Here is a 27,117-nt window from a genome sequence, read left to right on the forward strand (position 1 = left end):
TGACACAGGGCATTTAAATAATAATAACCAGAACAATAATGACGGGGGGCCAAGTTAATAATAAACTAATACTTAAGTAATTGAATGTATTGTTGCTTTGGCTTAAGAACGAGCAGTCATCTGACTGCTCGTGTTTCTTGGCCCCAACTTCTCTTTAGTGGTCACCACATTCTCAGACAATTAGATCAAATATATTGACGAGTACAATGTTATTACCAAAGGGATGGATGGCAAAAGCTACAAAAAAGATCCAGTGTGTAATGAATCAGAATTACCCTTTAACTGTACTAAAAATAATTACTATCCTCTCCCTTGCACCATCAACTCGGAAATTGTATGTGTGATACAAGTCTCCGTTTGTCTTATCTGAGGACACTTGCACAACTCTGAAAGGTAGACTTGACCAAGACAGTCTGTGAAATTGTGTCCTTCCACAAAGCATAGCAGGAACTGTCCACACAATAAAACAGATGATTTATCACCAATATCAAATAGCTCAAAGGATCATGGGATGATCAATCTCCAAGTGAATGTGTTTTCCTCCATTGTCAGTGGTCAAGATGTGCATTCTGATGGCAGCTTTTGATGAAATCGTTCACATACAGAGGACATGTGGGTGGTAGGTATCAACTTTGGAAACCTTCTAACTGATACTGTGTGTGTGTGTGTGTGTGTGTGTGTATTCCATTTAGACTGGAAAATGAGGCAAAATCCTTGTATGAGAAGATTTTTTTTGATTGCCTTTTAAAATTCTAGTACAGGGTGTCAACTAAGGTAGGTCAGGGTCAGCTGCAGAGCAGCAGCCTTGCCAAATGACACTTAACACTAGAAAAAATTTAAATAAAATTGCTGTTTTTCAGTCGTATGTAACTTTGTTTCAGTACAATATTCAAGTCCCCCAGTTTTTGACTTTTCCTAAAAGTGTGTTATGTAGCACCTCCCATTGTTAAAATTTGTCAAGATAAAGCCAGATTTAAAAAATGGGCATTTATACCTTTCGCCCTATTAATTTTGTGCGTTTAAACATTCTGTTGGCGCCTTTTGTCTACTACCATGCGTGATAGAGCTGGGTCAAATCATAGGCTAACCTTCAGTTTGGATAAGAGAAAGAGTGTTTTGAATGCAAAACAGGTATTAGACTTGCTCAATGCACTGAGTGAAGCAGAGGTGTCCTGGGTTGATTGACGGGTCATCATCTGACAGCGATCCAGAACCTTCGTGAAAAGTGAGGCAAAACTATTCTACTAATATTATCAAATGCAGCGTTCAAACATTTATGAAATGGACTTAGTCTAAAATAGTCTTTCCCTCTGACACAGGTGTGTTTTGCGGTCCCTTCAGGTGGTGTGCGGCTCCCTCATCATGTGTTTTTGACCTGCGGAGAGTAGAGGGGTTTTTTTTAGGAAAAGTGGTCATTATAGATTTTTTCATTGGGTAAAAATCTACTTTGAGTTTTGGAATTGATACGAATTGTTTCTTTTCAATACATATTTTTGTTAAATTAATTGTTTGGATGCACGCCGGTCCCAAACCTTAGCTCATCGTCGTCGTTTCTGAATCGTATGCTGTATTTAAATGCAGACTTTGTTTAAAATATAACTACAACAGTGGAGAGTGGATGGTATCAAAAGAGCTGAGTGCCTGCGCAAAGAGTGTTTGAGCAACGTGTAGCAGAAATAATCCCAAAATCAATGCATTCTAATAGCGGGTACATTTTACCCGTTGGCGGTTTTAGGTATACAGCGACTGCTGGAGGTTCTAGTGTTAAGCTGGGGGAATGCTGCTAAGCACACAACTTTAGTGCTGCAATGGGGAGAAGCAGTTCTCCCTAAAAACTGTGCAATGCAGCCCAGAGGCAGGATATTAGAGTCTCGATTTGAACTCAATTTATGATGTAAGTGTACAAAAAGTGTGTACAGTAGCATTACTGTTGGAAGCACTTTTTAAAGAATCCCTTATGGAAAGTTATCACAATTTACTGTCTAATATAAAGTGTATTTTTTATTTTTGTTTTCTTTGGCACTGACCTCTGCTCTCTGTGTCTTATCCCTGTTTTGTTGTGGGGCTGGTTTACGGTGCAGGGAGCTTTTGCCTTTTGTGACATCGCCTGCATCCCTCCACTTCTTGACGGAAAATCCGGGGGTTTAGTTCACTCTTTAAAGCGTGTGTGATCTGGAAGTTTTAGAATCGGTAAACTGTGTGAGCATACTTTGGAGATGCGGTACATGCAAGCAGAAAAGCTTTGCATAATATTCTTGTCCTGTAGCAGTTGGAACTAAAGGTCAGTTTCACTCCAGTGTGCCCAGGTAATTCAAATATAAGCCATTTTACAACCTCAAACTACAATACAAGATATAATTAGATGTATTTGTGTCATGCCAGCTCTCAAGTACCGCCAGCTCTTGCATCAAAAGCTTATTCATAACCTTTTGCTTGAGAAAATGCAAATTTGTTTGTATTTGGATCATGGATTGGGCTCTGACAAGGAGGGGCAGAGAGGGAAGCAAACCTCAGCCTGCTGAAATCACACATCCGCAGCTCAGTACTGCCTGTAAGCCTCAGGTTTGCTGGCATATCCCTACTCACTGCCTGACTAGGAACACAAGCTTTTGCGCGAGATAAGTCACGGTTTTCAGTGATTATGTTACAAAAAACACCATCATCTTGCATTGCCTTTGACTTCCCGTGGTTCTCAATGGAGTGGACAGCATCCCTCATCCTGTGCCTTAATGTGGCTTCATAGCTTCACAGTAATGAAGTGTACAGCTGATTCTATGATACAGACATCAACACAAGTTGAAATGATTTCAATGTGCCCACATTAGAATAAAGGGCCTTAAGCACAAAAACTCAGAATTATTTATACATGGGTAGATCAGAACACTTTCCCAACCTGCCCTGTGTTTACAAAACCATGATTTAGCACTCTGCTAATTTATAATCCGCCAGGGTCATTGGTTATTTAAGTACAGCTACCCACGCTACACTTTTCCACCAGGTGCATTTTTTCTTTAGCGAGCCGATTAATCTCTCTTGCTGCAAGTGGATGAGACCCTGCCTGGGTTATGGGGCTAACCACATAAGGCTTGTCCCTTCTGCTGCAGTACCTAAAAGGCCCATAGGTCAAAATTGCCCCCTCAGCGCCCAAACCAGGCTGCTGATCTTCATTCAAAGCTACAACAAGCGAATAACTTGCCAAAATAAAACCCTCTGCACTAACTGTGCAAAGAGTACCAGGGCACAGTCTATTTTAAATATTCACCCTGGCTCTGTTGCAAATCCTGCTAAGCATGCAGCCAAAACTGAAGCATATTTTGTGGGAAGAACTATGTGATAGTGGGAAAATAAGTCATGTCAACTAAAAATACACTCAAATGTGTGCCACATTATATTCCAGTTCTTTGAGAGGAGAGCCAATGAGTTATCAATCAGGGCAAACATCTGACTGGGGCAACTTAGCACAGATTAAAAATAATTAATGGTGCTTTTAAGTTGCCTAATTACAGCTTTCAAGATAATGAAGGTCATTGCTTGTTGTGTAGGAAACAGAGCATGTCGTGTGAATGGAGAGGACTTCATTTAACTTGAGAAATGCACGAAAGTCTTCCACTTAAACCCTGTCCAAATAGCTTCACACTGGTGAACTCAAAGAGCTGCAGATGATCAAGTGGGAAGCACCTCTCCTCCCCACCACCTCTTATTATCATCCAGCTCTCAACCATGAGTTCATCTTAAAAGGTTGGTTCATGCAATTGGGTCATATAGTTCTTGAATATATTTCCCACAGTAGCTGTGTTTCCATCCACTTTGTTATACGAGCAACCGTGGGAAAGTCGAACTTGTTTAATTAGTGAACATGAGATTACTGCTGTGCAGTCGCTGTATTTGCATAGAAACTTGTGGGAGCAAACATAAGCAGCCCATGTTAACCACAGTTCTTGCGGCTCCCATGTGGTATCTCCATACCCGCTTTAGCCCCAACCTGTAGTTTTGAAGAGTTGCACGTCAGCTATGTCGTCGCTTCGGACCTTACGCACATAGCCATCACAGGTACGCCGTAACCCCTTAATGCAGAAGTATTAATCCAGCTTTAGGCACAGCGGTGCTTTAAGCTAAATGCTAACATCAGCATGCTAAAATGTTCACAATGACAATGCTACCATGCTGATGTTTAGCAGGTATGTTTACCATGATCACTATCTTAGTTTGCATGCTAACATTTGCTAAATAGCGCAAAGTAAAGCTGGGATGGGAATGTCATTAGTTTCGGATTGGAATTCTGTTTTACCCCCCTGGATGGCAGATGGCTGCGTTGTACTTGGTACAGTAAAAAAATCAAAGCTGTACTGCAACTTGAATCTTTCTGCTAGCAATTTTCAGTACAGTGAGTCTTTATGAATGCTTTTATGCAGTGAACCCTGGTACTTCAAGCTGATTAAAATATTGGCTAAAAATTTGGAGCTACACCTGGACACCTGGCTTAGAGGATAACACAAGACATATTTCCTGAAACCGTGATGATACAATTTGCAAGTATTAGACAAGTTAGGTTAGACTAGGTAATTTGGTTTCCTGGTCAGACGATTAGCCCTCACTACCTACTTGGTAGTCTAAAAAAGCTAGTGTGTGAATTCCATTGGAGCATTGGAAATAATTTTTATTGGTCAAGGAACAACACAGCTTAATTTACTGTCAATTATTCTCTGATCATGCAGTGCTGAGTCACATAAAAGGATTTGGACACTGAAGCAGGCCTACATTTATTCACATTTGAAGAGGATGGTACATTATTTAAATAGTGATCACTCTCTTTGCCATGCCTAAAAAATGTAATTGCTCATTACAGAAAAGTGATTGAAAAACATTCCTCTCCTATCTGAAATACCTTGTCATATTTCAAAAAAAAGTTTTATCAGAAGAAGTAACTAGCAGAAGCTCTCCCTTTGCTCCACTGTTATGCTTTTGGGAATTTTCTATGGCCTTTCTGTTTCATTAGATAGTAATTAACTAGGAGTGAAAACAAAGAAAGGCGGGGGAGGGAAAGAAAAGCAAACCGCAGAATTATTTTCACGGTGGTGAGAGCAAATATAGCATCCTTGGTTTAATCAGCTGAATATGACTATACTTGTGAGTCTCATTGTTATGGAGGCACCGGTCTTCCCTTAGCAAGCTCTTTAAACATCTGCCAGGAGCCAGATGAAGAGTCTATATTGTCTCGGCTGGCTATATATCCAGCACTGTCTCTGACAATTTCCCTCCCTCCCACTATCCATCTCTTTCTCTCTCTATCTATCTCTAGCCATTGTATCTCCTACACATCCCCCCCATCTCCAGCTCCCCCGCCACCCCCTTCTCTCCCTCCATCCATCTCTCTCTCGCTCCTTCCTCTCCCATCAGATTAGTTTTGGTTGGGTCATTCTGCCTCCCATCTAATTGCCCGCCGGTGGCTGATTGGCATGTGAATCGCAGCAATGTGAGAGCTGCCAAATATTAATTGTGTGGAGGTGTGGGCACGTAGGTGTCTCCGCGTCACATGCTCGCTTTCATTAGGCAGAATCATTGCATGACTTTACGTTTTATTTTATTTTATTATTATTATTTTTTTTTATATTCCTCCTGTGGATTCTAAACAGTCGTGGCCCATGGTATCTTAACACAAAACACTGAGAGGAGTCATTTTGGGTGCCGCTGTCATTTGCATTTACCCACCGCCATAAATGCTGGTTCCAGCAGAGATAAGTGGAGCACTATAGAATGTACACATTCAGAGCAGAGGTAGCATTTATTTCCATATCATCAGTCAGCATTAGTTATGTCAACTGAATTATATACATATCAATTATCCCCTCCTCAGATAGTAAACATCTACAGCAGCCTGGAGCCTGACTGAGTGCTTGATGGACTGCTATTGGTGCATGAAGTGATAGTCCAAGCAACTATTGGGTAGCGATATATTATAAACAAACAGCAAAGATGAAGTGATTCTTATGAAGTCTTAATCTTGTCTTACAGTACATGTCTCACAGATAGCTCAGGGTACAGGGAGAGCATGGCAGGATGTCAGCTGCAGGGCAGCAGAGATTTTGCTTGAGGGAGCAATCCGGCTTCCAAAACAGCTTATTGCCTGCACGCACATTTTTAGTAGTTTCGCAGTAGACTTTGACCTCACATACTGTAGCTGCTGCCTTGGTACTCACTGTTGAGAAGGGAGGAAGGAGCTGTTATTATCTGCATTTGTACAAATATACACAGGGGGGATGTTGCTTTTGTCCTGTGCATGGGGGCTGTTTTCAACTGCTGCAGTAAGTAAACTTAGTGCTTTGTTCACTGCTCCATCCTATCTCAGCAGCTCTTAACAATGAGTTTTAATTGTAGTAACTGTGCAAATGAAGAGAAAAAATTCCGCCAGCAGATGCACACTTGTGTTTTTTGTTGGTTTTCGATGCAGTATGCTGTGAGAAAATTAAGCGTTTTAAGGGGGACAGAGCCCTATAACTAACTCTTTCAAAGTCAGAGGTTGCTGTTTGTCCAGGGAGTCGGCAAGCCTCTGAATGCCAGGCTGAGCGAGGCAAAGATGACAGACGGGAAGCTAATCCTCTGAAATAATTTGGTCGGCAGTGTCTGAACTTCCACATTATCTTCCTCTGCATACGGCTGATGATTTAAACGCCTCTGCCCACTCTTGACAGGTGAATACATGCCTGAACCAGCTTTTCTAATAGGCAAACGTTATGGACTGGCTCCATGTTTTGGCCTCCAGTTTGAATTTCTTGTATACAGAGGGTGCGAGGGACCTTTATTTTGAGATAAGGAAGCTGACAGACCGAGCAGCCAAAGCCACAGAGCTGAAATATGCTTGCACAGTGGTTTCAAGGCAGTGAGTGATGGTGGATGGCATTATTGGTTGGTTCCTCGTCGGTACACAGACCACAAAAGATATCTTCATTTAATATGTTCCCTCAAGTATGCTGGTGCCACAAAACACCTGCTTGGCACCAGAGAATAATTGTTTATCTAGTCACACAAATATACATGTCACAAAAGCAAACAAGGAAGACTTAATTCCCCAAAGTAATAACACTACACTATAAATATGAGAGATTACTTGGGGTGCTGTTAAAGGGTTCTTAAAGGTGTCTTAAACTCCATAATGGTAGAAAAGAAAAGGTTATTGGAAGATCCTTTAGCTACAGAGTCCCAATGTTTAAAAAAAAAAAAAAAAAAAACTTTCAAATCTGTCAAATTGTATTCTAATATACTGTATAAAGTTATATTTTCAGTTTTAGTATCCCAGAGAGGGTTGGTTCCAATTGAGGAATGTGTCAGCTACGACCAGACAGTAAATGATGAGTTTCACATGAGAATCCATATACATGTTTGTTTGTTTTTACAGTTCCATGTAATTTTGACCTGGAAGGAATTAAAAAAAAAAAAGTCCACTATTAATATGATGATACACACGCAAATTTGTGTAAAAAAAAAAACGCGACATAATCGCAAGCATATTTTGCTGGTAATGTTACAGTATTTTTAAACTAATAATGAGGTGTCCATTCAGGTCACGCTTTGGTGATAGGTTTTCAACATCAACCAATCAGTATCAAGGAACACAAGACTTTCATGAAAACTAGAAGGCACTGGATTATATTCATGAAATCATTAATTAACTACTTTTCCAGTAGAAAAGATCAGACTAAAGGCTCAGTCCGTTGTTGTGTGGTAGATATGAAGTTTTGCAGAATTTTGGCAAAATACAATGTTTTGTCCACAGGCTTATTTTCATTTTGTTGGTAATTTCATACTGTGACTGTATTTTTGACTGCATTGTTTTCTTTTGTGTGTCGCATACTTTTAGAGGTACAATTTCTTTTTGAGGAAGCTTTATATTCCATTTGTATGGTGCCACTCTGTTGTGTTGTGATTGGTAGGTCTATGTATCTTTTAAAATGTATAATTTAAACACAGGAATGTAAGAAACTGTAAGATACCGTTTTGTTAGTAATTAAAGTAGATATGAGTAGTGGAGATGGAAACAGTAAATTTATACTATTAAGACGTGTATGCGCACATATGTACTTCATTCCACCCCTGCATAAATCACCCCCACTTGGGCCACCCCAGTCAAAAAAGGACATGTCACGGGGTCAAGGTAAATCCGCATGAAGCGCTCGCCCTGAGTTCACCTGCGTGTTGTTAACAAATAGCAAGCCTTCTTGACAGTGTTACCTCTGAGCAAATGGAGAGCGGGAGAATCCAAAACAGAGGAAGCCATAGTAGCTTAGCAGTGTTGCACTTTAACCCTCCTCTGTCGGAGTGTAGAGTGTTCCAAGTGTTATGAGACAGGAGTCGAAAAATAAGTAAAAATAAGTCTTTTGAATGAAATTTAAATGAAGAGATATTTTACATTTCATTCAAGAAAGAGTATTGAAACAAAATGGCATGGGGGAGTAAACGGCACAGTACAGAAAGAATAGAAAGAAGCTTGCAGAGTTATTGTGACTGACTAGCGCTAGCATGTTCCTGGCTTGCTAGCGTGTTAGCCATCAGCTTGCCAGCTGCAGCAGTTCACCAACAGGTGAACATTAGCATTAATGTGGGGTCATGTCTCCGTCCACCTGGTGAATGCTCGATGCTCAGCAGCCAGCCACTAACCACTGTGTGCGGCTTGGTGCTGGGCAGGTAGTGAACTGCAGATTCGGATCATAATTCTCTGTGGGTTCATCACTGCGAGCGACACCGTTCACATACAAATAGTCATGTGATCCATTGTTAATATAGAACAAATTTGCCTGTGTCAATGTGTAATCACCTAAACACTCAATGTAAATAGGTCTGTTTAAGGGTGCCTGCTAAATGCATTAATTGTAAAATTACATTTATTTTTTCTGTGTTTTGGCTTCAGCTCAAGCTTCAAACCTCCATTTAAGGTCCTTTACTCACTTCATACTGTACATCTGCCACTCTCCAGAGGCCTCTGACTGTGATGGGGGCCAGATAACATCATCTTTGGTACACTCAGTATTTCCTAAGGCAGTGGGGATGCAAGCATCAAATGGCACATATTCCAGCTTATTATCACTGATGTATATGTGTACTTCAGAAGCTCTTTTTTTTTGCTAGCCCGGCTGTCTGTACATGTAAGCCAGCTATATCTAGGAAAGTGCTTCTTTTGGTGTCTAAGATTTGAATAAGTTGGTTGAGTGCAGGTATTTCTGACAAAATGATACGTTGGTACGTTGCAATATGTCATTATAGCAGACACTAGCTGAAAAAACAAGGCTGAAAGATCGCAGACCTTTTAAAAGCCCCAGACATCATGGGCTTTGTGTATCAAGCAAAGATTTGTTGTCTGAATCAGACACCACCTCATGCCGTCTGCTTGGCAGCTGCTGTGCTTTTCTTCTTCTTCTCCTCCTCCTCCTTTCACCCTGACATGAAGCAAAGTAGGCCGAGGCCTTGGGAAGTCCCTCAAGTTACTTATCTCAGCAGTATGGATAGACACAAGCCTCCCACTTTCCCCAAATGAGTCAAGTTTTAATGGTGTTTGGTTCTCTGTAACCTGCTGTGCGTGTGAAAAGTTACACAGGTCTTGTTTTTTTGGCAGAGGCACTACCTACCACTGAGCTAAATTATGAATCACTTGCTGATGTTTGGAAATATATTATTAAAAGGCTGAACACCTCCACAATACTTTGTGTGTGTGTGTGAGTGTGTGTATGTATGTTCAACTGCTGGTATACTCAATTTGTAAATGATCTTTGTTTACACTCCCAGTGTTTGTATTAACATTCAATTTTGCATTAATGAATATGAATGTGGTCGTCCAAGTGTTGCTTAACTCGCACAGTCTTTTCATTAGCTGTTCTGCTGTCACAGAGCAATGAGAAAAGCCTGCTCTCGGCTCACATCTCCACTGTGGAAATGGAGCTTTTAATTCAGTTTCAACACTTAATCAATACATTTTGTTCACTTTCTATTTTAATGTGCAAGATTATACTAATCGAAAAAAGAGCAGGCCTGAAAAGTGTGCAACAAAATGGAATCAGGAAATTGAAAGAAAAAAATTCAAAAACTACAAATCCCCTATAAAAATGAGAAATCTTCCTACATTTTGTAGTGTTCAGTTGTTTCAGATATGGGCTAATATGTATAATGTTATTAGTTTAAAGGCTCTATTATCAATGCTAATATGCAACTGTAAGTATTCTTGCAACTAACTGTACTATGCATTATAGTGAAACGTTCAGCACAAATCTTTTCCATAAGGGTGAGTACGTTAGGGTGGCTGTACTCACCGCCCACAAAGCTACAAGCAGTTCTAAAAAACAATGTAATCCAAAGAATGCATCCAACTCAGACACATCTAGTGTCACAACACGCAAAGAACACACCAACATGCATTAATATTGCATATAAACATCAAACTTCCAAGGAAAATACTTTTGAACAGGAGTATGAACGAGGCATATGCACCCAGCCTCAGGTTTCATTCCAATCTAATACTAGTAGGGAGTAGTTTTACAATTAATCTTAAGCTTTTGGTTAACTATACCTTGACCATGCTGTAGCATGGTGGCCTTAAGGAAAGACCAATGGTGCCCTAAGATTTATTTCCATTTTTTAAATTGTACATTTTTAATAATGTTTCATCACATAAAAGAGGCAACTATTGTAATAACTACATTGTTATGTTATGTTTTTAAACAAATACACACAGAAGAATAAAAATCTAAATCACCATATTAAAAGCCTATTAAATAGGTTATTATGCCAGCGCTAAGACCACAGCTCACGGTTACCAGTTCTCACAGTAACGCAACACGTCGTCCATCAGAAAAAGTGGCTGACAGAGTGATGGAAAGATGTGTTGCTGAAAACAGAGCTTAAAGAAATGCTGAGACATCTCACCACATTCTGAGACAACCGAACCTGAGCCACCCAACATAACTAAAATCTGTACTGACTGTACAGTGAAAGCTACTTGTCTTACAGCTTATCATGGAGACAGAAGCTAGCTGTCCCACATCTGCAGGGAAAAACTGTCAAATGGGGCAATGATGCAAAGTAAGCTCAAGAGATATCCCCAGACAAAAACACACTCTTCAACCAGCAAATACTTGAAGCAACTAAGAGATGTAGTGCAAGTGAAAAAACAGAATCGATGTTATGTGTGTGTGTGGGTTTTGTTTGGTTATTTTGGTGGTGGTGGGGTCCTTGAAAACCTAAAATATTCGCTCATTTTACTTTTAAATGACAGAAAAACATGTACTCAATTAGTATACTTAATTTTTTATCAATTGTTTAAGTTATATATATTATTTATAGTCAAATCTGCATAGCAACAGCTGACTTATCTTTTTTTTTGAGCTTTTGAAAGTAGGCCTATATTATTTCACTTACGTTTTAGATTTGTTTGGGGACCACTGGTTTGGCTGAAAAACGTTTGATATACACACTAGCCTAATATTCTGACAGATATGTAAGTAATGTACAGCAGTCTATGCAGCCAGTGCAAAATAGTTGAACATGAATAAGTATTTGAATATTAGTTAGGAAAAGAAGTGAGGCAATTGATTTCTTCAAATCCTAATATAATCCAGTCTTGGAAAATTGTATTTAGTCTACAATATTTTATGTCCAATCCTAACATAAGATCACGTAAGCAATCAAGGTCATTGATCAGTTATAACCAGAGTCCCTACGCTGTGGGACAGGCTGTCAGGATGGATGTCAGGATACAAAGACAGTGTCATCTTTCTCAGCACAAACTTAAAGCTTTGCTTTTAAGTGGTTTTTTAAATTTCTAATAATGTATTTATTATTTACTCTTGTACTGGTGTTTTCTTTTGTGTGGCTGCCTGGTTTTGTGCCTTTACGGTCCTGAAAATACATTCATATTTTCAGTCAGATTTGTATCCTTTTCCAATACAAACAAAAGATGCTACAGCCTTGAGTGCTTAGAAAACGGTGATAAGCAGAACAATCTTTCCCTGAAACAGGACGGGCTGGGTAAACTAACACTGTGTGTATGCTGTGACAACTCGCAGCTATTGTACTGTAGGTAATAGAAAAAGGATTCACAAATGAATGTTTTGCGTGGGTTCAATTTGAGGAGAAAGGTTTGTGTGTGTATCTGTCAATGCAAAAAAAGTTCCTTTCTATCTTCTCTCACAGAAATAATACTTTTTTTTTCTCATGTGGGGTTGCTACTACTTTGCTACTGGTTTGTCAGTGTGATTTCCCCCTATTGCAGCACTAGAACCCATTTCAATTAACCTCCCGGGGGTGCTGGGGGTTCATCAGCACTTCAGCAGGACCCCAGCAGTTAGTGGACGTACAATAACTCGACAGCAGACTGGGAGGAGATGCTCAGCCATCCCCCTGATGCACTTGCTAACACCCAGACAAGAACAACCACCCAGTCCCCCAAACCAAAGAACACAGCTATTTTTAGCCATTTCTCCCCACAGTGAGAGCAAAATGCTAATCTTCAGCCAGCATCTCTTTGAAGTATAAGAGGATACTTGAGGTGGATTATTTATGGCCACATAGCTGTAGACTTAAATCCTGTTAAGAAGCCCTCACAGTAATGTTGGAGGACTGGTAAATAAATAAAAGTGTGTAGCAGTGGCGTGTCACCCTGATGAACATATGACAGTTTATGTGGATAAACATCAGGTATGAGCCCTTTTGAAAGCTCCGATCTTATTGCCTCCCACATCTCCCGTTCTCTTTGTGCCTCTCTGAGTCTCTGCTAATGACAAGAGAGGAGAAATGAGGTGTCGTCATTTGATGTCCACAACTTGTTAATGATATGCTTGGCCTTTGCTGCAGTGACACAGCATTCAGCACCACCGATTCATATGGTAATGCATTATATGTTTATGCTCACATACATATTTTCATTTCAAAGAGGCAACAACAAATGCATGAGACGAGCACAACATTTGGAAAATAGGTCACTGCTGCTAAATGTTGATAGTGCTACTTTGCCCCCCAGTGGCACACAGACTCAGTGCAGACAAGGAGCATTTCATTATCATAACCTTCAGGCTGTTGACTTTCTTCCACAGAGGGATATAGATAGGCTGCATATATGTTCTGTTAAAATATATGGGTTTAGTTCCCTACACACTAAATGTGACACATTAAATATATGCCCTGCATCTGTACTTGACTACAGTCTTGTAGTCGGAATTGTAGGCTGAAGCTGAATTTTTTTTTTCATCGCACATCTTGGATGTTTTTGCTTTAGTGAGTCATTTCCAAACTGCTGTGATGGATGACTCATATGTTAAATTAACTTGGCATCACCTCTCAAAAGGCACACTACTCTTTTTTTATTGAATATATCTAAGTAAAAAATACATTTTATATCACATCTTCACAGGTTACCAGGCTTTACCAAACATGTTTTGGTCTCATATGATGATATGATTGATTATTTTCCTCACAGATTTGAAATCAGGATGGGATGTATAAATAACAATTATATTCTGCAGTACAGAACGTGGCAAATTACCCACTCACTCTGCTCAAAATTCAACAGGCTTTTTCAGTGACGATAGGGATTGATTAGTTTCTTCTGTGTGCAAATGAAATGATTTGATATTTGTCTTGTCGATATGAAATCCTACCAGAAACACGACTTCCCTGTCTATGTGAAGCCTGCAGAAGAAGCACACACTTAAGGGTTTGGATGTTTAACCAAATGACAGGAAGACAGGAACGAACACACACACACTCTTTATAATTCATAGTTGGTATTTGGTGCTATATTTCCCATGAACTATGCTTAGCTTTGTTTTTCACCCTATACTATCATCTATATTCATGCTGTGTTCTCCAAATAATGTCTTAATTATGAGGTGCATGAAAAGAACTGACCGTAGAGATCTGGAGAGCACTGTATTCATTTGATGAATATATGAATGCAGAATCGTTGGAAGGATCTTGCTGTGTTCAAACAAGCAGTAATGTATTATGGAAATTAGCAGCCGTGTTCATTGATATATTGTGACAAGCAACTCTGCCTCGGTGCTGGTATAAAAGCTCAGCTGATTCGGTTGTATCTGGTCCCCTATTGTACTGACTGTCACACAGATTCTCTTTGTGATCTCCAAAGGGGACGGAGAAGAGGAAGGAGACAAGTCTTGCAAGCAGCACATGCTCACTTTCACACACGCATGCAATCTGTCCGTCTCATTACTTTCTCACTACTGTCTTTCTCACTCGTACACACACATGTCGAAGCTGGGACTCATTGTTGCGTCAAGGGACACACACAGCCTGAAGCTACAACACAAAGCTTTACAGTGTTGCAGCAGTGACATCTGTACTGTATGGGCGGCTGCACCACGGCCATTGATACCATGCGGGGATTGGCCTTGACTTCTTACACGCATTCAGGGCTCACACATACTCCTGTACGCACACAGTATTAGTGTTTGAACGTTAAAGTCCGTTCGGGCATTCACATGGACCAGCTAGAAAGTAGCTGAGATGTCAGGCTTTATCATTTGTCATTCATAGTTTGAAATGATTGTGTTCTCGCACAATGAATGCACAATCTTAGCCTCATATACACATCTTCCAACCAACATATTCAGTCAACACACAGTATGTCAGTGTCATTGTTAGCATGAACTCTTCAAAGGTTTTAGCACTGACCATAATAGGCAATCATTTAAAGAATACAAATAAACCACTCCTGAAACTATTTAATCACATTTTATTTGGATAAACCGAATATCTATCAAGTGACTCTAACATTAAATATATGTTTAATGCCTGTATGGGTTAAAGGAATAATGAGTAGGATTTGTCGGTTGCTGTTTGTAAACACATGATTCAAAGTTGGCCCCTCCTCCCCGGCTAAAGGGGCGAGAGAGAGCGAGCAGTGGTGGTCGAGCGAGCTGGACAGTAAATGAAAAGAGGGAGCGGCATAGCGAGAAGAAAGCAGTGAATCAGAGAAAACGTTATTTTCTGATTGTTTCACGGCGCTTACGTTCTAAAGCACAAATTAACATGGCAACACCTCCGCACACCTCTGCACAACCCTGCGGGAAGGAAGCACATTGCCGGATTTTGCGTGAATGCAGCCGAAGCCACGCTTCGTCCTGTCTGTGTGTGTAGCTCGGTCAAACAGACGCACAGTCCTGCAGCTCTTTATGCATCCACGACACAGAGAGCAGAGGAAAGAGACGGAGACAGCGATGTGACCTGCTCGCTACGTTTTTATAGAGTCCCGACCTCACAGCCTGCGCGCTGCCCAAAGGCTCGCAGCCAGAAACGTCCCGAACACTGCAAACTAATATGGAACTAAGAAAGCACAGGCAGAGGGCAGCGTCTCTGCAGATACAGACACAACACACACTTCTAGTGGGTCACACGTGATGCTTCAGAGGGCTAATTTTTGTATGAGTCTAGACATTGTTTTTTTAGGAAAATCCTGCTCATTATACCTTCAAGGTTAAAATATGGCAAGAGTTAGGATTAAGTTATGTGTACTGAGTCTATGTTTTTCACCTGATATTTGAGTATCAACTATCAGACATCCTTCCCTCCAAACTGATATTTAATATATCTTTAATGCCTGTTAAACAGAATGCTGCAGAGTGGTCACGTATGCCATATCAGTACCACATTGAACCGCCAGTATGCTTCCCGTCCTGTTTTAACTGTATCATCTTGTTATTTTCTCCAGCTTTTTCTACAAACCTCTGAATCAGTGATATTTTTCTTTTATAATTTCTGTGACAGTGATTTGTACCCCCGAATTAATCATTTGTCCACATGAGTGAATAGAAATATATTGTTATCCTCTACAATACGTTTACCAGTTGTCCAAGATAACACAGTGCGGTGTGTAACAGCCAAAACCTGGATCATCTCTACGACAACACTGGATTTTTAAAGTCAATATTGATATTTGCACGTTTCAAAATCTGATTAACAATATATAAGCCATTTATTTGTTTACATATGCACATAACATACACAAATATTTTTGATAAGCATCCTTGTCAGAATAAACTATGTATTATATGTAACTATGACCTCAAACATATCTTCGGCCATTCTCTACTGACATCTCTTGTTACAAAATCGGCCGACATATGTCAATGCTGACGTATCTGCAATTAGATAATGTCGGTCAGTATATCAGCTCAACCAATTTATCGGTCTAGCTCAACTAGCAACACTAACACCACTCTGGGTGGTCAGTTCACTTCTGCACTCCAGTCCCCCCGCTACAATAACTTATACTAATTTGAGGGGATGAATTATTAATTTAAAGTTATTTGAGCGAACAAAGTATAAATCCTGTGCTCAAATTACCAAAGGTTTTACCACTCATACCTGTGGGCTCTGGACATTTATCTATACTAAAGTGATGCAGAGTGATTCCCTGAAAAGTAAATAAGTAATGAGTAAGTGGTCCAGCAAAGCCTCAGCACAATAGCCATAGTCTTTGTGCAAGAGAACCTGTCTGCACCCTCGGCTGTGTGACAGTAAAGGGTGGCTGTACACCCTCTTCAGACCAGGTTGCTACTTGCTGACACATCATTTGCCAGCGCCTTAAAAGTACAACCCCAGGACCAATGACAGCAGTTGGAAATGACACCTGGGGGATAGGTGCCCCTCCGTCTAATTTGCAGCAACGGCCGTCCAATACATTGACCATCTGTTAGCGTAAGCTACTCAGCAGCCATTCTTGCACATGTGATGAGGCAAGGCAAGCTTACTTGTAGATGAGATGATATTGAGTGGTAGTTTTCTCCATCCAGCTGGGAAAGATTGCTTTATTTCTTGTAGTCAACGCTGTTAGACTTGTCCATGGCCCCATGTGCAATCTTCACAGACTGCCATGCATATAAAGTGGAAAGTATTTTCACTAATTGAATTCACATTGTCATTCTTAAATGGCTTTTGCTGAAGGCTTAGAAAACTTAATCCTGCATCTCAATAAGAATGGTTACACCTATCTTAAAAGAATTCCATTCAGAGAATTAATCACTCAAAACACATTTGTTCAATCGTGTAATTTGGCTTTTCACTATTCCACAAACTAAACCAAGCTGTAAGCCGTGTATATACTCGCCAGTTTTCATAAGAACATCTCATCTACACTGTATCAAAACTGTCCTTACAGGCAGACATAAATAGAAAAAAATAAATGTAAAAAATCTGCCACAACATGACTGAGCACGTCATTAGAAGGAATCTGGGTCACCCTGATCATAATATTTCACAGCTGGCAAGTTGTACCCCCATTCAAGTATTAACAGTCTGGGAGGTTTGCACAGAGAAAAGCCATCACTATGCAATTACTAAAACAAGTGCGGTCTATTGGAATGGATTAGAGACTATATTCAACAAAATAAATATGTCTTGGTATTTATCTTTTCATCTGGGGGTCCAAATTGTATGCAGCGACTGGGATAATCTTGTTTTGCAGAATCGCAGCAGCACTACAAACAAGCAGGGGATTAGCAATCCCTGTTGGAGATTTTTTTTTTCCTCAGAGAAGGCAGATAGTGGCTGGCACCTGGGGCAAGGGCTTGATTTCTGAACAGTAAACATTGATGTTTTCCTCGCTGGAAGAGCTGCAGTCTGTCTGGACAATATTTCATATTGATAATAGCATTTCAGGGCGCTTGAGTAAATGGAGTTGGATACTGCAGGTGACAGCGTGAGGTGACCTTATCAAACTGTGATAAACTGGAAATGGGAAACTGAAATCAAAATACCATCACTGAGAGGGAGGCGGGATTCATCTGCTGTTCTTTTCGGGGGCCAGTATGACGGAAAAAAAATGAATGGACTTGTTCAAAAGAAGATTGTATGACATGGTCTTTGCCAACTTGACAGTGCAGGCAGCACGATTCAGTCTGCAGCTCGCGCTCGCTGAGCAGTATTCATTCTCCATGAACTCAGATCTCGGATGATTCTCACTGAAGTCGATCTTCAGCTGGGATCACTCAGGTTCAGCTAATCGAGCCGCATGTCACGCCTCCTGAGCTGTGGAGTTGTTTTAGGAGAGGGGGGGTCATTAGTATTCAGAACGTAACAAGCAGCAATTTGGACCTAATTAGGTCTTAATGTAATGGCACCTGATCACCCACATACACAAACATGCAAAAGCACACACACGCACACACACTGTGTGCTTTCTGAGACGCAAAGCATGAATATAAACTCATTCTATCCAAGTGTCTGGGCAACAACTAAGGTCAGAACAAATTGAGAGTCTTTGCAGGAGTAAGTAAATTGTAAATTAGCAAGATGAATATCAACAGAGACAGACTGAGAATAAGATGGAGGGAGCGCACACACCCCTCCCCCCCACAAACACACGCGATATCAACTCATTTACATGAATGGTTTACGAGTTGGTATGCCCCGTCTAGGGGCGGCCGAGACACAACATGAAAAAGACTCACCTTCCCCAAGTCCCAAGCAGCGACAGAGACAGACTACTGAGATTTAACAACAGGTGTTATAGTTTGTTGCGATTGCTAAGACACAAAAATTGGTACTTGGCACAATTACTGAAACCACTAACTCATGTAGCCCATCTATTGACCTGGTATGCTAAACCATAAGCACATTATCTGCTTTACACTCATTTAGCAATTCTAAAACATAGTTCTCTACATTAGACAAACCATTCAAAACTTAAATCCCTGTGTTTATTTTGGAAGACGCTGCCATTTAAATGCCACACACATTTATCGACTACCCAAACCCAGTCTTCACAGCTGAAAACACATGGCTAATTTGTTCACTTAGAAATCAGAGCTTGAGAACTATAAATAGGCCACAAGTTAGAAGTCTTGGTTTGGACAACAGTGGAGGCCAGTGTTGAAGAGGACGAGTCAGATCAGCTACTACAGAGGACATGTGGGCCACTTTGACTGACCATGTGGTCAACCACGGGTTGTCTCTTAGGGAGGCTGGGCAGAGGGTCCAGCCTAATTTGAGCCGCTACACTGTAGCAAGTATCATTCAGACATTTCGAAATGAGAATAGGTAAGTACACCTATCCTCTAAACTGTGTACTGTAATTCTGTATAGTACCATCTACAGTAGCTCACAGTCACAAGCCTATTTTTGTTCCCTTCTTTTACTGTATACAGCATGCAAAAAAAATACTGTACGTTAAAAAAACATTCCCCTTGTATTTGTGTTTTATTGTGTGTGTGTATACTGAATTTGCATTATATTTGTGCAAATACATGTAGGCTACATGTGAGTACTATATGACAAACTTTTACAGCAGACTGCTGTGTCCTGCACACTGAAAATACAGAGGACACATGCTAGTGCTGTTTTCCATTTACCACATCAGTGTGTAGAGAGAGCTATTCATTTGATGTGTGTGTGTGTGTGTATTGTTTTGATGCAAAAATACCATTTTTACAAGAGTTCAAATAGTTTTGAATGAAGTGTTTGCTCTTCCTAGAAGTGTGTGATGTTTTGTGTGTTAAGTTTTGACAGAATGAGCCATAGTTTCAGAAATTGTGTCTAAGCATTGGTAAAAAACAAATTTAGAATGTGTTTTAAAAATAGATTCAATTCAATTTTATTTATATAGCGCCAATTCATAACAGAAGTTATCTCATTGCACTTCTCCTATAGAGCCGGTCTAGACCGTACAAGATGGAACTGACAATTGACTTCAGGGTGGGCAATGTCCAAAATAACAAACAAAAATCTTACTAGAAAAGTATACCAAATATAATTTATAATAACTTACCTCCCTAACTAAAATAAACAGGAGAAAACAACATAAACAGAAGCAGCAGCCCACCCCTACAAACTCCTGGAGGACAAAAAGCCATCAGCATGGCAGAGATCCTACAACTACAGTGCACTCAGTTACAGCAGACACAAATGTGGCCAACTGGGAGGAAAGGGAGATGACTTCTGCCCTGCGCAGCACCACCGCCATCTTGGCTCTTTATATAGTCGACTGGCATCAGGAAGGAGCCAATCATCTGCAGGTACCGGTAGCCAGTGGACCAATCACCGTCACGGGTTGGTACATACCTATATGCATGCATTCCCAAAGAGGTGCCTGTCACATGTCATGCCTTTTGAAATGCTTATCAGAGAGTTTCCTACAGTACCCTTCAGTGATGAAGACACAGGAAAATGTCTTATCGATAGAGAAGTGCAGTTAGCTGGGAGGAATGGCAAACAGAGTGCATGTTGTACTTGTAAACAGACTCTACAGACTCTGTGGCTGCTTTCTGAAATGTCAACAGTATTAGTGTCAAAAGGCAGTTGCAGCCATTTCAAGTGTAGTAATGTAAATCCCTGTCTCAGTCTGAGTGCTATACTGAGCGATAGAGCATCATGACATACTGTGTCACATCACACAGAACTGGCTCAAGCATCAAATCATCACTATGTTTGCAGTCACTTAATTCAATTCACTCTGTATTTGAATGCCTGAAATGTTTTGTTCATTTTAATAATGTCTCAAACACAACAAAGATCATTTTCAATTCACATAAGATTGTCAACAGTATTTTCCCACAACGTTTAAGTTTTAAACTGTGGCCCTTTCTGACCAGTTACAAAATACTGTCCCAGCAGATGTCAGTGTTACTCAAGCTATTTAAAAAGCTTTGCTGACTGTATGTACAGCTGAACAAAGAAAGCAACGCTTCTTTGACTCAGCTGCCAAAATCATTTCCATAGCAAGAATATCTTCAAATTGCAGACACATTTGCTAAAGTCAAAATGCTAAGTGTGTATACAAGTACTTGATGAGCAAACACTGTAAAGATGCAAGAGACTAAGGAACAAGCAGCTCAACTGCAGCATGAGAGGCATGCTAAAGATTCCTATCCTTTTAAAGCAGGGTAAGCCAATTATGAGGTTTGATTTAATAAATCTAACCAGTAATTTTAGTGAGTGTGTTTGTTTGCGGTTTTTCTTTCTTTTTTCAAGAATGGAAAAGTGATTATGTGCTATACATAATCCACATTTCATACATAATGAAGGGATTGTAATTGGATTAAAGAAAAGAAAAATGTCAGCATGGAAATCAAAAGCCACAATGCCTTCCTTTTAGGTATCAACATAATACACAAACATTATGACAACTACAATTGGAATGAAAAGATGGTTACATATAGTGAATATCATTGCAGTAATAATTCATTCCAGTTATTAAAATTAGAATTGAGCTAAAAGAGAATTTCATTTGTATGTACTCATGTCTGTAATGAGGTCCACAAAGGCAGACCAGTGATGCAACTCATTCCACTTGCCTGAAGCAGCAAACCAGGCGACTGTTTCCTTTCTGAACTACATGACATTTGTCTTTGATGTATTTAGCACAAGGATCAGTGCAGAAAAAGGCATCTGCAAACTATGGCAACTGTCCTGAAGAGACTCCAGGGACAGTTCCAAACTGTTGTAGGAAATTACAATGGTTAGAGGGGGCACCAAACTGTGTAGGTGCAATCAATTAAATGTTGGCTATCAGAATTATCAAAGAAAATAATAAATAATAAGTTCCTCAGGGTGTGATATGCCAATTAACCATTCTAATTACCCAAAAGCATGTATTAAAAAGATTTAATAAAACCATAACACACAATATGAAATCTAACTAAAATGCACTAAAGAACAAAAGACACATGTTGTCCTGGCATGCTGCTGTTAGCCGGCAATTCAGTTGTGGATTAGCCAGGCGGGGAAGAATTGTTCTGATGTGGAAAAGCCTTGGCTGTGCAGTGGCCGTGTGTGCAGATGGAGGAACCGGTCACTTCGTCTGTTGTTCTGCTTAGTTAGTTGCTCGGCGCTAAGCTATCATTATTTCATTGCTTTTGTTGCTTGTTAAAGTTAGCTGGATGAATTTTTGGGTCGTAGCCGCTTACGCTAACTAAATTTGCTGCAGGGATCTTGCAGCGCTGCTGTAAGAGATCTTACACTGACCAGAGTTAATACACAGGTGTGATTGTGGGAAACTGAGTTCAATAGCTCAGTTTCATAATAAACGTTCACTTAAAGTCACACAAATTAACAAATTCATCTGTGGAGTCCCAGTGATCCCAACACTGTGTTGTCTGGAAATAAAGGATGGATGGATGATGCATACCTGCCATCATTTAGGTTTCAAAATATGGGAGTTTTTTTTGGCGGGGGGGGGGGACTCTGCCCTGCTCTGACCTTTGACAACAGCTAATGTTAGCTGCCTGCAGACAGTAGCTGCGCACACACCCTTGGATCGGGGTGTGGGTTGCCATGTTGTGGTAACAGATGGGTTGAAATTGTATGTAGTATGTTTCAGAGAAGATCTGTGATCTGAGTGTTGGCAGGTATGATGTTGCATCAGCACCGATACTAATGTACAGGAGCACTATGTTATGGAGGAATTATGTTTTATCGAGCAGAGCTGTTGGTATTACCAGCAGATGTTGGGTTTTACTACAATAGGACTTTCTGCGACAACCAAAAGTTGGAGAACAAAGCCACAGGGAGGTTGGAGACAGCAGTGAGGGCAGAAGTGATATCATAAGAAATGCATTATCACACCCATAAAGTAGAGTGTATTCCACAGACATCAAGGCTGGCATTATATTAGTCATCATTGATTGAGAGTGCTCTAGCAACATTAACATCAGCATTTGATTTAAATACAGCTAAATCCTACAGACAAAACAGCACAGACAGAAATCTCCCAATTGAAATAACCAAACGTGCTTTAACTTTGGAAGAACATGTGTTGATGTAAGACCACATCACTCAGAGTAAGAAGCTGACTGAGAAAATAGGTTTAGAAGGTCTTTAAGTGTGAAACTACAACCAGTCCTGATAGTTGTCCAGCACATACCTTTGGTCTTGACTGTGATTCTATGACTTTTACATTTTCAATGCTATCTTGTAGCCAAAACACTATAACCAGCTGTTGAGAGAATAATGATATGCAATAGCTTCTCACAGAATGCTAAGCCTGCTAGCATATAAAAAGATGCTGACCCAGAAAGGAGACTACTTGTCTCTGGACTGATGCATGGGCCACACACTTTCAAATAAAGCTTGCATAGGATATGTGTTTATTCTATGCAAGCTGTTGATGTCCACTATAACAAAGAGGGTGTCAGCCCTAAATGTCAAATGTGGCATATTAATTGTATGTCACATTAAATATACCTGTCTCATGCCATAGAACATCAAGATCAATGATTGCTACAGCACTGTAGATGAAATACAGGGAATCCACATCTACGTGTTCCTGGTAGATCATTTCATATTTAGCTATCAGAATCAGAATCAGAAATACTTTATTGATTCTGATAGCTAAATATGAAATGATCTACCAGGAACACATAGATGTGGATGGCCCCCTCTATATGCTGATTTAACTCACCCACCAGCTTTGTTTCGTGAAAACTGTTTAAAAACACTTTTGCATTATGTCATGTATTTTCATCATGTCTTCTACACAAAGCAGCCAAACCTGTCGCTTGAAGCAAGTTCACTCAAATTGACCAACTGGTTTCCAGCTATATCCTTTACATTAAATGCTTTTAACAAGAAAATAGAAAGCTAAAACCTAACTTTTTTTTAAAGTCCTGTGGGTACACTGTGACTGCATAAAATTCAGGGATAAAGATTCAACAGGTGAAAGGAATCAGAACACATGTACCCTGATAAAATATCAGTGGCAAAAATATTTGTAAATATAACTGTGAGAGACCATAATTTAAAGCCTGTGGGCTACTTTGACAGTGAAGATGAATCTATAAATAAAAAAAAGGTTGAAAAGGTTTCACAAGTTAAAGACAGAAGATTTTGGTAGCCTTACAACTGCAGACAAAGTGATGCTTGACATGTTATGTGTGGATGGCTTGTGGTTTGGTGCCCCTTATGTGAAATCATCTAGCATTTACTGTTGAAAGAACATGCCACCCAGCTGTCAGCTGATGTCTCTCAGCCAAATGGTTGCTAGCATCAAAATTCTACAATATGATTATGAAGGCAGTTGAAGTGTGCCATGTTTAAAGGAAACTAAGGCAACTTCATAGTTTACTGCAAATAACCAACTGTGGTGCTATTAGCTAATGAGCATGACCATATATGGTCACTTTGTAATTCATCCCAAAAAGACTTCGTCTGACATCCGGGATATCCTCAGTGTAGAAACTTTTTGCACCACTTTGCAAAATGTTTCTGGTTGAGCAATTTGTTTCTTCCTAATGAAGTGCAACATTTTCCAACAACCTTTGAGATCAGCATGGTCCCATTTGGTACTTGGTGCAATTCAATACAGTATATTGAGAGCAGTGATGTACAGCAAAACTACAGGGTTCCAACCAGCCATTCAAAACATTTGGCTTCAGTGAATATAAAACTAAACCATCACTCACAGTTTTCTCTGAGAATTCTTCCTGCCTCTTGCTACAGTGTATGTACACATAGTCTACAGAGGGAGGTGCTGCCATCTTTCCAGATAGCAGGCTTTTTATACTTTTGGAACTGGCAGCCAGAGTATATCCTGCACAAGGGCATGTTAGCTGCACAACTTATGTTATCATGTAGTCTGCTTCATAGTTAACATGGTGAGCTTGAAATCATCTTGCTAACCAGCTAATCTCACTTTGTTATGCAGAACCCTGTAGCAGCGTTGAATGGCACAAGCAAGATAGCATCTTTCTAAGTAAGCATCTAGCTATAAATATGACAGCACTTAGTAGTTCCCTTACTGTGCTTGTGCCATGCCCATCAAGTGTGCCCCTGCCTTCTTCTATTTGATACCTTCCTGTTGCACACATGAGCTCTCAGTTGGCTGATATACAGTATGTAGGTTGGGGGGAGGAATGTGTTAACCACTGCCCTTCACAATACATGTCAACATGACTGAAGTGCAAAGCAGCAGTTAGACCTGAAGTTCTACATAAAGCTAGGTTTTATCATCCATAAAAAGGGATGTCAAAGGATCATGTTTGCACCGTCTACAAATGCAGGTGCTACACCTGCTGTTTGTGCATGCTACATCCATCTTAACAGACATGTTTATACATCATTTAAAATTACTTACCAAAGATCTCATTCATGCTAAAGAAGCCCAATATTACTAAGCATATTACAGTAAGATAAAGTATGAGACAGTGGGGCCATGTGGTGATTTTGGTATCTGTTTTCTCTTCACAAAACACCTACGTTTCCCAGTGGGCCAATCTCTCAGCAGTTGACAGTAACAGTATTCAACAAGAAGAAACTCATTTTGGGTTTCTGCTCAGTGAGACAAACATTGGATCTAATTAGTAAGTCTAAATACAGCTCTGTTATTGTGAACACTGAGCCTTGAAACTGCACAGGGAAGAATGTTTTTGTAAAAAAAGATGCATAATACCTCTACAGTATTCTGGGGAGGAGGGGTGAATGATGCTGGTTGTGTGTCTGTAGTCATGGGCTGATTATGCAGACAACCATAAGTGAGTAAGTGACGGAATAAAAAAAGGTTTATTTTGAATTTGCATTACAAATTGGTCCCCAAGCCACGATAACCCTGATGACATCATCAGAAGACATGTTTTCACAGGCTAAGTAGTACTCCCCATGATGACTAAATGATCTTGATGTGTACTGAATGAACTGATTATGAAACAGACTCAAAAGGACATGCAGCTGAACGAGACAAGCATCACTACACCACTACTTCTTCTGAATAGAGGTAACATATAAACAACCAAGAAAACTATATCTGAAGTAGGAGCAGCTGTCACCCAGTTGTCTTTTACCGCTGTAGAAAATGTCAGAGGGAGAAGGATGACATGTATGTAATTGTCTTCATGCATTGCTTGTTCCAGTGTTTGTTTGCCTGTGTCATCCAACCAAGCGAGAACAGATTGTAGGTCCTGGGAACACACCTGAGACCAACAAGCAATGACCAGAAGATTTTGCGTTGGGCTACGCTGGCAGCCAGTAGGCAGCCTGACCTTCAGGGAAAGCAGAGGAATGAACATAGTTTGGCAGATGCTCGAGGTACAATCCATCTTTCGACAGGGAATCATATTATAAAGTGTTGCCTCAGTGGGTAAATTGCCAATTTATGGGTATGTAATTAATTGTTGGGTTGAGAAGAAGGTAATTACCACCCAGGCATTATATATATATATATATATATATATATATATATATATATATATATATATATATATGTATATATATATATATATATATATATATATATATGTATGTATATATGTATATATATGTATATATATATGTATATATATATGTATATATGTATATATATATATATATATATATGTATGTGTGTGTATGAGGTGTTCATTTAAAGAGTGTGCTCCAAAGGGACGGAGTGGCACCCAGTTTGGGTGCAGCATAAAGAGTGGTTTTACAAATAAGAGCTAAACTTCAAATCATGTGCTTCCTCACATTGAACTGAAAATTCACATTGAACTACAAGTTCTTAGAGAGAGAATGTGCTGACAGTGGATTTTGATAGTATTTTAAGGAGGTTATTGAATGGGAAACAATATGTTTATGTATCATATTTTATGATACTCTTTAAAAATTGATTAATTGTTTTTTTGGCATCTTGTGAGCAGGAGAACTCTATACCAAGTTCACAAACCCCAGACATATTGCCTTGAATTCCCAACTCCTATAAAAAAGAAGAAAAAAAAAAGAATGTAGAGCTTTACCTGCTAGATGTTTGACTTCGCCAGCTAGTTGCTAACTTTGTCTGTATGCTGTTTGTGGCTGGGCAGGTAGTGTCCGGTGGGTTTATTTGAGCTTTTTTTTTTTACTGAAAAAGTTGCCTGATTCATTTGGAAATGGGATTGATGAGAGTGGAATTTGCAGGCTGTGTACAATAAAATATAAAATGTGTAAATCCTGCACTGCTTTGACCCATCTTGTTCTTTATACAGTAACAAACTATGAATTGCAAATTGTTTGCCAAGTCTCCCCACCTGTACTAACACATCTGTTTCTGCAAGACACTGTTTAGAGGCATGGTTTCAACCTAAGTAAAATTAGGCAATCCAGCAATCTATGTGCACTCTAAAATGTAGATTTCCAGAGATGTATCTTCTCTGCTGTGGTAAGCAATTGGAAACAAGT

At 39.8% G+C, this 27,117-nt stretch overlaps 1 protein-coding gene across 1 annotated transcript in view; it reads right to left on the reverse strand.

Annotated features, from left to right (window-relative positions):
• opcml (opioid binding protein/cell adhesion molecule-like) overlaps positions 1-27,117 on the reverse strand; it is a 322,114-nt gene that overhangs the window by 244,243 nt on the left and 50,754 nt on the right. The window lies entirely within an intron of this gene.

Source organism: Siniperca chuatsi, linkage group LG14, assembly GCF_020085105.1.
Source record: "Siniperca chuatsi isolate FFG_IHB_CAS linkage group LG14, ASM2008510v1, whole genome shotgun sequence".
Lineage (NCBI taxonomy): Eukaryota > Metazoa > Chordata > Actinopteri > Centrarchiformes > Sinipercidae > Siniperca > Siniperca chuatsi.